Below are 13174 nucleotides of genomic sequence, written 5' to 3' on the forward strand. Positions count from 1 at the left end.
TCATTTTTATTATATTAGCTCAGCCTAACCATGAGCAACTGATATTTTTCCATTTATTTAGATCTCACTTTATTTGTGTGAAAAGTGTTTTGTAATTATGTTCATATAGGCCCTGAGTTTGTCTTGGCAGGTAGACTCCCAAATATTTCATAGTGTCTACAGTAACTTTAAATGGAATTTCTCTATCTCTTGCTGTTGGGCTTTCTTAGTGATGTATAGGAATGCTGAGGATTTATGTGGGCTTTTTTATATGCTGCAACTTTGTTAAGTTGTTTATTATTTCAAGTAGTTTTTTTTTTTACTTGAATCTCTAGGATGCTCTAAGTAAATCATCATATTATCTGCAAAAAGTGATAAGTTAGTTTCCTCTTTGCCTATTCTAATTCCTTCAATTTCTTTTTCTCCTCTCATTGCTACAGCTAACATTTCTAGTATCAAATCGTATAATAGGGGTGATAATGGACAACCTTTGTTCACCCCGATCATATTCGGAATGCATCTAGCTTATCCCCATTACAAACAATGCTTGTTGATGGTTTTAGGTAGATGCTATTTATAATTTTAAGGAAGGCTCCATTTATTCCTGTGCTGTCTAGTGTTTTAATAGGAATGGGTGTTGTATTTTGTCGAAAGCTTTTTCTGCATCTATTGAGATGATCATATGATTTCTGCTAGTTTTGTTGTTCATGTGACCAATTATGCTGATAGTTTTCCTGATATTGAACCAGCCTGGCATTCCTGGAATAAATCCTTCCTGGTCGTAATGTATTACTTTCATGATAAGTTACAGCAATCTTTTTGCTAATATTTTATTTAAAATATTTGCATCAATATTCATTAGGCAAATTGGTCTATAGTTTTCTTTCTCTGTTTTGACTCTTCCTGGGTTAGGTATTAGTGCCATATTTGCATCATAAAAAGAATTTAGTAGGACTCCTTCTTCACCTATTTTCCCAAATATTCTATAAAGTATAGGAATTAACTGTTCTTTAAATGTTTGATAGAATTGACATATAAAAGCATCTGAATGATAAATGCTGGAAAGGATGTGGGGAAATTGGAACATTGTTGCATTGCTGGTGGAGTTGTGAGCTGATCCAGCCATTTTGGAGAGCAGTTTGGGACTATGCCCAAAGGGCTATAGAAATGTTCATACCCTTTGACCCAGCAATACCACTTCTAGGGTTGTATCCCAAAGAAATCACACAAGTGGGAAAAGGACCCATATGTACAAAAATATTTATAGCAGCTCTTTTTGTGGTAGCTAAGAACTGGAAATCAAAGGGATGCCCATCAATTGGGGAATGGCTGAACAAGCTGTGGTATATGTAGGTGATGGAATACTATTGTGCCATAAGAAATGGGGATGATGCAGACTTCATAACAACCTGGAAAAACCTACACGACATAATGCTGAGTGAGCGGAGCAGAGCCAGGAGAACGTTGTGCACAGCCACAGATATATGGATTCCGTGAGGACCAACCCTGACATACTGCGCTTTTCTCAGCAACCTAAGGGGCAAGGACAACTCCAGGGGACTCACGATGGAGAATCCTATCTTCATCCAGAGAAAGAACTGCGAAGTTTGAATACAGATCGAGGTGCACTACATGCTCGCCTTTTTTGCTTCTTTTTTGTTTTTGTTTTTGGGTTTTTTGTTTTTTTTTGCTTCTGTTTCTTCTTTCTCATGATTCATTCCATTGGTCAAAATTCTTCTCCACGACTTGACTAGTACATAAATTAATTCAATGCAAAGTTATACATGACAGTTATATGAGATTCCAAGCCGTCTTGGGGAGGGAGTGAGGAGGGAGGGGAGAAAAACTGGAACTCAAAACTATGTAGAACCGTGTATGGTAAACTAAAAATAAATAAAGAAATTCAAAAAAAAAATAAAACCATCTGTCCCTGGAGATTTTTTTCCTAGGGAACACACTGATAGCTTGTTCAATTTCTTTTTCTGAGATGGGGTTATTTAGGTATTTTACTTCCTCTGCTGTTAACCTGGGCAATTTATACTTTTGTAAATATCCATCCAGATCCCTAAGGTTGTCAAATTTATGGGCACACAATTGGGTAAAATAATTCCTAATTATTGTTTTGTTTCCTCTTCATTGGAGGTGAATTGGCCTTTTCATTTTTGATACTTTTAATTTGATTTTCTTTTTTAATCAAATTGATCAAAGGTTTATCAATTTTATTGGTTTTTTCATAAAACCAGCTCTTGGTTTTATTTATTAATTTAACAGTTTTCTTAATTTCAATTTTATTAATGTCTCCTTTGATTTTCAGTATTTCTAATTTGGTATTTAATTGGGGGTTTTCAATTTGTTCTTTTTCTAGCTTTTTCAGTTGCGTGTCCAATTCATTGATCTCCTTTTTCTCTATTTTATTCATATAAGCATTTAGAGATATAAAACTTCCCCTAAGAATTGCTTTTGCTGCATCCCATAAGTTTTGGTATCTTGTCTCATCATTGTCATTCTCTTAAATGAAGTTATTAATTGTTTCTCTGATTTGTCTTTGGCCCACTCATTGTTTAGAATTAGATTATTTAGTTTCCAATTAATTTTTAGCTTATTTTTCCCTGGTTCTTTATTACAAACAATTTTTATTGCATCATGATCTGAAAAGGATGCTTTGACTACTTTTGCCTTTTTGCAATGTATTGTGAGGTTTTTATGCCCTAGTACATAGTCAATTTTTGAGTATGTGCCATGTACCGCTGAGGAAAAAAAAAAGTATATACCTTTTTATCTCCATTCAGTTTTCTCCAGAGGTCTATCATATCTGCCCTTTCTAAAATTCTATTCACCTCCTTAACTTCTTTCTTGTTTATTTTGAGGTTAGATTTATCAAGTTCAGAGAGGGGGAGATTGAGGTCCCCCACTAGTATGGTTTTGCTGTCTATTTCTTCCTGTAACTCGCTTAACCTCTCCTCAAAGAATCTGCAAACTATACCGCTTGGTGCCTTTATATTAAATAATGATATTGCTTAATTGTTTATGGTGCCTTTTCAGGATATAATGTCCTTCCTTATCTCTTTTAATTAGATCTATATTTGCTTTTGCTTTGTCCAAGATCCGGATTTCTACCCCTGCTTTTTTTTTTTTACTTTAGCTGAAGCACAGTATATTCTACTCCAGCCTTTTACCTTTACCCTGTGTGTATCCCCCTTTTTCAAATGTGTTTCTTATAAACAGCATATTGTAGGATTGTGGTTTTTTATCCATTCTGCTATTTGCCTCCATTTTATGGGAGAATTCATTCCATTCACATTCACAGTTATGATTACTATCTGTCTTTTTCTCCATCCTATTTCCTCCTGTTTATGCTTTTATTTTTCACTTTTCCCTGACACTCCTCAACAGACTTTTGCTTTTGACTACTGCCTTCCTCAGTTTACCCTCCCTCTTGATTCTTCACCATTATCTGTTTCCCCTTGCTACTTCTTCCCTCCGTTCTGACCACCTCCCTCTCTTTTCTTCCCCCTTTCCCCTCCTACTGTCTGTAGGACAAGTTTGATTTCTATACTTATCGGCGTATGTTATTCTCTTCTTGAACCAAATCTGATGAGGGTAAAGTTCAAATACTGCTCTTCTCCCTCCCTTCTTTCCCTCTACTATAATATGTTTTTGTGCCTCTTGGTTGGATGTAATTTACCCTTTTCTACTACCTCCTTACCTTTTCTCCCAGAACCATCCCTTTATATCTCTTAATTACATTTTTATCATTATATCAGTTATTTTATGCTGTCACCCAGTCTATGAGTATCCCTTTCAATTGTCATAATAACTATACCATTCTCAAGACTTACATATATATAAAACAAAGTAATCCTATATAAGGATGTAACTAATTAGCCTTATTGATTAACTAGGGTTTTTTCCCATTTACCTTTTTATGTCTCTTTTGAGTTTCGTATTTGGAGATCAAATTTTCCATTGAGCTCTGGCCTTTTCATGAGGAAGGCCTAGAATTCCCTAATTTCATTGAATGCCCATCTCCATGCCTGGAAAATTGTGCTCAATTTTGCTGGGTAGTTGATCCTTGGTTGTAGTCCGATATCCTTTGCCTTTCAGAATATCATATTCCAATTTCTCCTGTCATTTAATGAAGAAGCTGAAAGATCCTGCGTGATCCTGACTGTAGTTCCGTGATATTTGAATTGTTTTTTTCTAGCACTTGCAGTATTTTCTCCTTGACCTTTTAGTTCTGGAATTTGGCTATAATATTTCTTGGAGTTTTCAATTTGGGGTCTCTTTCAGTGGGTGATCAGTGGATTCTTTTGATGACAATTTTACCCTTGTTTTCTAAGACCTCTGGGCAATTTTCCTTAAGGATTTCATGGAAGATACTGTCCAGCCTCTTTTTTTTCATCATAGCTTTCAGGTAGACCAATAATTCTTAGATTGTCTCTCCTGGATCTATTTTCCAGGTCAGTTGTTTTTCCAATCAGATATTTCACAATTTCTTCTATTTTCTTCATTTTTTAGATTTTGTTTGATTCTTTTTTTCTTTTTTTTTATTTAATATATTTAGTTTTCAGCATTGATTTTCACAAGAGTTTGAATTACAAATTTTCTCCCCATTTCTACCCTCCCCCACACTCCAAGATACCTTATGTTCTGGTTGCCCCCTTTCCCAGTTAGCCCTCCCTTCTATCATCCCACTCTGCTCCCATACCCCTTTCCCTTCTTCTCCTGTAGGGCAAGATAAATTGATAAATTTCTATGCCCCATCACCTGTGTATGTTATTTCCTAGTTGCATGCAAAAACTTTTTTTGTTTTGTTTTCGAACGTCTGTTTTTAAAACTTTGAGTTCGAAATTCTCTCCCCTCTTCCCTCCCTGCCCACCCTCCCTAAGAAGGCAAGCAATTCAACATAGGCCACATGGCCACATGCATATCATTATGTAAAACCCTTCCACAATGCTCATGTTGTGAATGATTGACTATGCTTTCCTCCTTCCTAACCTATCCCCCTTTATTGAATTTTCTCCCTTGACCCTGTCCATTTTTGAAAGTGTTTGTTTTTGATTACTTCCTCCCCCTGTCTGCCCACCCTTCTATTGTCACCCCTTTTTTATCTTCTTCCTCCTTCTTTCCTGTGGGGTAGGATACCCAATTGAGTGTGTATGGTATTCCCTCCTCAGGTCAAATCCAACGAGAGCAAGATTTACTCATTGTTCCTCACCTGCCCCCTCTTCCCCTCCTACAGAAGGTCTTTTTCTTGCCACTTTTATGCAAGATAATTTACCCCATTCTATCTCTCCCTTTCTCCCTCTCTCAATATATTCCTCTCTTCTCCCTTAATTTGATTTTTTTAGATATCATCCATTCATATTCAACTCACCCTGTTGTGTTGGCAACCAAAAATGGGCTCCTTAGCACTTAGTCAACAAGTGGCCTTGACTAGTTTGGCTTTTTCCCCTGAACTGAATGCTGTTTGTATGTTGGACTGGAGTAAGCTTGTCGGCCCCTTCACCTTGCTTCCCTTGCTTAAGCTGATGGAAAGAACCTGTGCTTTCCCGGTCAACCCCTTCACCTTGCTTAAGCAGATTGAAAGAACCTGTGCTTTCCCCGGTGTACCTTACACCCCCGCAGAAGCTGGATGGTTAAAAGCAGCTCCCGTTGGAGCCAGAGGCTGCTACAGCTACAGCCACAGCCACAGCTACAGCCACAGCCACAGCTACAGCTACAGCTGAAGCAGGAGCTGCCCGTAGCAGAGCTGACCTATGGGAGGAAGCTGAACAAAGACTTCAGGCCAGTGGGTAATCTTTTTACAATAGAGGGGGAAGCATGATTTTGCTTTATGCAATCATGCTTCTCTGTAGCCTCCTGGTTACTCTTTCAAGGCGTACTTATTGGGCCTGGAAGCTTTTGATCAATATATCAAAATGGGGTTGCTGGTTCATGGGTTGGTTACTGTGGAGCCTAAATATATGTTTTGATTCTTCTACCTTCTACTTTGAGAGTTTCTTATATCCAGCGGTTCCAAACCTTTCAGACATGTTTATGATCTTCTTTGAGATTATAAACTCTGCCCTCCTAATACACCTGTGCACTCTGTCTACATGTGTGTGTATATGTATATACATATATATACACATACACACACATATATATATACATACATACATACATAGACACACACATATGTGTGTATATATATATATGCATATGCATATTCCTTTCAGCTACTATGATACTGAAGTCTCATGTATCATACACATCATCTTTCCATGTAAGAATGTAAACAAAACAGTTCAACTTTAGTAAGTCCCTTATGATTTCTCTTTCTTGTTTACCTTTTCATACTTCTCTTGATTCTTGTGTTTGAAAGTCCCTTAATGTGGAAGCTGCTAGATCCTGTGTTATCTTGATTGTTTTTCCAATAATTTTTGAATTATCTCTTCTGGATCTATTTTCCAGGTCAGTGGTTTTTCCAACTAGAGGTTTTTCAACTGATATCAAAGGTAAAGCAGGATGTCTAGTGTCACCACTATTATTTAATATGGTTCTAGAAATTCCAGTTATGTCACTAAGGTTTAAAAAAAGAAATTTGAGGGAATAAAATAGGCAAAGGGGTAAAATATTGCTCTTTGTAGATAATATGATCTACTGAAAAAAATACTAGTGATTCAAATAAAAATAATTGAAGGAATAATTTTGCAAAATAGTCTATTATAGAGTAAGCCTCCACAAATCATCAACACTTTTCAATACCAAAAAACAAATGCAAAGAGGGAGAGAGAAATTCTGTTTTAAAAAACTACAGAATATATAAAATACATTCAAATAAAATGTCTATATAACAATGAATGCGCAAGAATTATATGAAATACAAAATAGACTTTAATAAAATAAAGACAAACCTAAATAATTGGAGAGACATCAATTATTCATAATAGGATTCTGGAATATGATAAAAATTACTAGCTGAACTAATGTATTTATTGTCATGCCAGTCAAGCAACCAAATAATTACATAATAGAACTAGAAAATACCAATAACAGAATTTATTTTGAAGAACAAAAACTGAAGAATCTCAAAGGAAATAACAGAAAAAGTTGTGCTGGAAGGGGAACTACTAGTACAAGATCTCAAGCTATAAAATACAGCAGTAATCATAGAAACTATTTACTACTGGCTAGCATAGAGAAGTCCATTTGTGGAATAGATTAGACAAACACCATACAGAAGCAAATAAATATAGCATTATAGTGTTAAATAAACTTCAAAATGGTAGCTAATATGGCAAAGACTTACAAGTTCAAATGGATCCATGACTTGATTTTAAAAGGTTAAAGAAACTAGAAAAATAAGGAAGGAAATAACTAATGCAGCTATGGATAAGAAAACAGTATGACATATCAAATAATATAAAGGAATAAAGAATTTAAATGGATAATTTTGATAATAGAAAATTGATAATTGGCTGAACAAAATTGATGTAGTTAAAATAACAAGGAAAATGTAGTAGCAGGAAAAATATTTTGAGTAAATTTCTCTAATAAATGTCTGATATCAAAAACATATAAAGAACTGATTCAAAATGTAAAAAAATAACCATTCCCAAACACATAAATGATCAAAGAATGTGAAAAAGCAGTTCTGAAAGAAAAGAAATCTAAATCATCTGTAGATATGAAAAATGCTCCAAATAACTAGTACTCAGAGAAATATAATTACAAACTCATTTGGGATTCCTTCCTATACACATTATAATGTCAACAGTGACAAAAAAGGGGAAATGACAATTTTGGGAGAGAATGTAGGGAAGAAAGCACACTAATATCCTATTAATGGAGCCATGAGTTTGCCCAGTCATTCTGGAGAACAATTTGGACCTATATCCCAAAAGTCACTAAGTTGTAAATATCTTTTGGCTCAGTGATATGTCTACAAGGCCTATAGCCCAAAGCAATTAAAGAAAAATAAATGGGATCCTTATTACTATACATATGTTGTATGTCTATAATGACTATTAAAACACCCCCCAATTGATTAGTATTCCCTAAGTAGATAGATAGACAGAGAGAGACAGAGAGAGAGAGAGAGAGAGAGATAGGTAGACATAGACATAGATATAGATATATTCTTTTTCTGTGGTAACAAGAACTGGAAAATAAGATGGAGCCCATCATTTGGGGAACAGTTGACCAAATTATGGTATGTTTATAAAATGAAATATTATTGCACCACAAAAATGTTGAAAGGCATACTTTCAGAAAACCTGGAAAGATTTGCATGAACCTATGCAGAGTGAACTGAGCAGAAACCAGAATATACTTTGAATAATAACATCTTAAAGAAAAACAACTAAGAAAAATGTAGTAATTCTTATCAATGCAATGAATAACAGTGATGAAGGAATGAATGAATTATTCCAGGGAATCAGTTATGAAACATGGTATCAGCCTTCTAACAGTGAGGTGATTAGCTCACAATGCAAAAAGAAAATCACAAACAATATTTTATATACAGCCATTATGGATATTATGTATTATATAGCCATTATGGATATTAAATTTGATTGACTAGTTCATGAACTTGGGTGGATAAAATTTAATCCTTATTTACATGAATGTTTAACTTAAATTTAGCATCTCTTTCAATTATGAATTTTAAATAAGCAAAAAAACAAAGAGACTTTATGGTTGGTGCATACTATATAATTCTCTGTGTATAAATACATATATATTATGTATGTAGACATACATATGTGTATATTTGTGTGCACATATGTATATATAATATGCAATATGAAACTATAGATCCAGAAGATATAATTTAAAAATTATTGGACTACCTGAAAGCCATGATCAAAAAAAGAGCCTAGATATTATCTTTCAAGAAATTATCAAGGAGAACTGCCCTGGTATTCTAGAGCCAGAGGGTAAAATAGAAATGGAAAGAATCCACAGATCGCCTCCTCAGAAAAATCCCAAAAAGAGAATTCCTAGGAATATTGTCACCAAATTCCAGAGCTCTCAGTTCAAGGAGAAAATACTGCAAGCAGCCAGAAAGAAACAATTTGAGTATTGTGGAAAAACAATCAGGATAACACAGGATCTAGCAGCTTTCACCTTAAGGGACCGAAGGGGTTGGAATAGGATATTCCAGAGCTCAATGGAGCTAGGATTAAAACCAAGAATCACCTACCCAGCAAAACTAAGTATCATGTTCCAAGGCAAAATATGAATTTTCAATAAAATAGAGGACTTTCAAGCTTTCTCAGTGAAAAGACCAGAGCTGAATAGAAAATTTGACTTTCAAACACAAGAATCAAGAGAAGTATGAAAAGGTAAACAAGAAAGAGAAATCATAAGGGACTTACTACAGTTGAACTGTTTTGTTTACATTCCTACATGGAAAGATGATGTGTATGATTCATGAGACCTCAGTATCATAGTAACTGAAAGGAATATGCATATATATGTATATATATATATATATATATATATATATATATATATATATATATATATATGTGTGTGTGTGTGTGTGTGTGTATGTGTGTGGGTGTGGGTGTGGGTGGGTGTGTGTGTGGGTGTGTGTGTGGGTGCATGTATATATATACATATGTGTGTATCTATGTATGTATATATGTAGGTGTGTGTGTATATATATATATAGACAGAGCATACAGAGTGAGTTGAATATGAAGGGATGATATCTAAAAAATTAAAATCAAATTAAGGGATAAGAGAGGAATATATTGAGGGAGGGAGAAAGGGAGAGATAGAATGGGGTAAATTATCTAGCATGAAAGTGGCAAGAAAAAGTGGTTCTGCAGGAAGGCAAGAGGGGGCAGGTGAGGAACAATGAGTAAATCTTGCTCTCATTGGATTTGACCTGAGGAGGGAATACCATACACACTCAATTGGGTATCCTACCCCACAGGAAAGAAGGAGGAAGAAAATAAAAAAAGGGTGACAATAGAACGGTGGGCAGACAGGGGGAGGAAGCAATCAAAAACGAACACTTTCAAAAATGGACAGGGTCAAGGGAGAAAATTCAATAAAGGGTGATAGGTTAGGAAGGAGGAAAACATAGTTAATCTTTCACAACATGAGTATTGTGGAAGGGTTTTACATAATGATACGCACGTGGCCTATGTTGAATTGCTTGCCTTCTTAGGGAGGGTGGGCAGGGAGGGAAGAAGGCAGAGAATTTCGAACTCAAAGTTTTAAAAACAGACATTCAAAAACAAACAAAAAAGTTTTTGCATGCAACTAGGAAATAAGATACAAAAGCAATGGGGCATAGAAATTTATCTTGCCCTACAAGAGAAGAAGGGAAAGGGGGATGGGAAGGGAGTGGGGTGACAGATGGGAGGGCTGACTGGGGAATGGGGCAACCAGAATATATGCCATCTTGGAGAGGGCAGGAGGGTAGAAATGGGGAGAAAATTTATAATTCAAACTCTCATGAAAATCAATGCTGAAAACTAAGTATATTAAATAAATTAAAAACAAAAAACAAAACAAAAATTGAGGCGGATAAAGGTTAAATGACTGGCCTAAGCCAAATTTCAACTCAGGTCTTTCTGATTGTAGGTCCAGCAGTCTGTTCAGTCATAGTTATTGCTCTTGTTGATTTTCAACATTGAATAGTGGGTAGAAGGTTGGCCTTGGAGTCATGAAGAAATGGGTTGAAATTTGGCCTTTGTCACTTACTTCCTTTTTGGCCTTTAGCAAGTTACTTAAGATCTCAGGAATCCAGGCAATTCTCTGAGACCTAAAAACTTCCTTCTAATTGATATAATAACTGATCATAAGTAAATGCATAAACTTATATCTGCATATATATATACATATACACACATGTGATTATTTCTTCCTTCCCTATGTACATACATGTAAACACACATACACACATATAATTTATTTGTGTATATTTATATGCACACACATATATATTTATATATACATACACATGTTTAAATATCAATGACATGTTTCCATACATTTATTATGTACTTATGTTCCAGGAACTATGCTAAGTAGTAGGAATACAAATAGAAGCAGAAAGAAAGACAATCCTTATCTTCAAAGAATTTACATTCTATTGGGGGAATGTAACATATTATATAAGGAAGGCAAAAAGGTGGAAGAACAGGGTGGAAGAGAAGAGGCATTTATTAAGAATTTCCTGTGTGCCAGGCACTATGATAAGCATATCACAAATATCATCTCATTTGAATCCTAACAACAACCCTGAGAGACAGGTTATTCTATTATCTCATTTTGTAGTTGAACAAATTGAAGAAGGCAGAATAAGTGACTTGTCTAGGGTCAAAAAGCTAATAAGTGTCTGAGGTTGGATTTGAACTCAACTCTTTCTGACTCCAGGCCCAGAACTCTATCCACTGTACACTTAGCTTCCTCCAAGCAGACACATGGTGTAGATAGTTACAAAAACATGGCTAGCCTTCATTTGCTCCAGCTTTGGTACTCCTACTTCTTCAGAAACTTCAATATCTCTGTCTAGAAGGCTGGAGGGTGGAACAAAGCCTCTTCCCAAAGCCTCTATGTAAAGAAGGTTCAGAAGCCCTGTAAGCTCTTCATCTCCCATCACCTATACTCTTCGGATTCCACTTCCCCATCAAGCTCCTTGAGAGCAGAGTCTATCTTTCATCAGTGCTTAGTATAGCTCCTGGCAAGTAGCAAGAGTTTAATAAATATGAATTATATTGTTTCGTATTGCATTTTGTTGTATTATATTGTATTGCCTAGACATTTTCCTTAAAATAGAGGTTCTGGGAGGAAATAGTCACTTAAACAAAGAAGCTTTAGGGTTGGTGCATACTATATATTTCTCTGTGTATAAATACATATATATTATGTATGTAGACATACATATGTGTATATTTGTGTGCACATATGTATATATAATAGGCAATATGAAACTATAGCAAGACATTGTCTTCTATCACAAGCACCTTGTATTTATTATCCATAATCTATTCACTACAACCTCATTCTACCAAAAAAGACTAGTTTATGGACTGTTTTATCTGTTGGCCATTTGGACCATGGTTTTCCACTACCACTCTCACATAGCTATTTTTCATGTTGGAGAAGTGGTAATGAAGAGCTCTCAAAACCTGGATTTAAGATTCATACCCTATGCCAAGACTTTCCACAGTGAGCTATGTCAAATGGCATATGGATTCTTCGTACAGCTCAAGGTTGCTTCGGCATACAGTACCTGAAATTCTTCCATGACTGTGGACCATACTTTCCCAGTGCATTCCCTTGAATCTTATAACATCTGTATTGTCACCTTGAGCATCTAGACCCTGGCCATTCATCTCCAGTCTGGTCTCAGCTTTCCTACCATCTCACAATAGCTGCTAGGTCTCTAAAGACCTAATGGTCAGTGAGAGTCAGCTGCAAAGTTTCCTTAATAACCTCCCCCAAAAAAGGCTTAATGAGCCAAGAAAAATTGTATCTACACTCCCAAAAAAGGTCAAAGTTCAATTTAACATGCATTTATTGAGCTTACTATGTGAAAGGCATTATGCTAGATGCCAATGATACAAGTATAAAATTAAATAATCCTTGCTCTCAAGATGCTTCCATATGCATATACCTCATTTATTCTAGGTAGAAGTTTTTAACTTGAATTTTCCAGATTATTAGCTCTTTTTTACTTCATTTTGTATCTAGACACAACCTTTTAAGAGTATAGAATGTGCATATAGAAAGCAGGATACAATGGATTTGGGTTCAACTCTCAGCTTTGTTAATTACTCCCCTGGATGATCTTAGGCAGGTAATTTTGCCTCTCCTATTCTACATCAACACAGGAGCTAAATGGCCTCTAAGGTCCCTTCTAGCTTTATATCTATGATCTTATGATTTAACCACGACCATTTCTTAATGAGGTTGTCTTTATCTCTTACTCAGAGGACATAGAGAAGCTAATTAGGAAAAAGTAGATCACAGGAGAGTTTGTGGGTGGGCACGTGGGAGGGAAAGCAAGAAAAGAAACAAGAACAGGGACAGGCAGACAATTGCTCTGAGTCTAAAAATGTCAGCAATCACTCTAAGCATTCATTATACAACCCAGCGACCAAGGAAAAGCAACCATGGCAGGAGATCAGAAATCCTAACCTTGATTATCTGGACTATGCTTTAAAATTGAGCCAAAAATTGTCAA

Source organism: Trichosurus vulpecula, chromosome 3 (assembly GCF_011100635.1).
Source record: "Trichosurus vulpecula isolate mTriVul1 chromosome 3, mTriVul1.pri, whole genome shotgun sequence".
NCBI lineage: Eukaryota > Metazoa > Chordata > Mammalia > Diprotodontia > Phalangeridae > Trichosurus > Trichosurus vulpecula.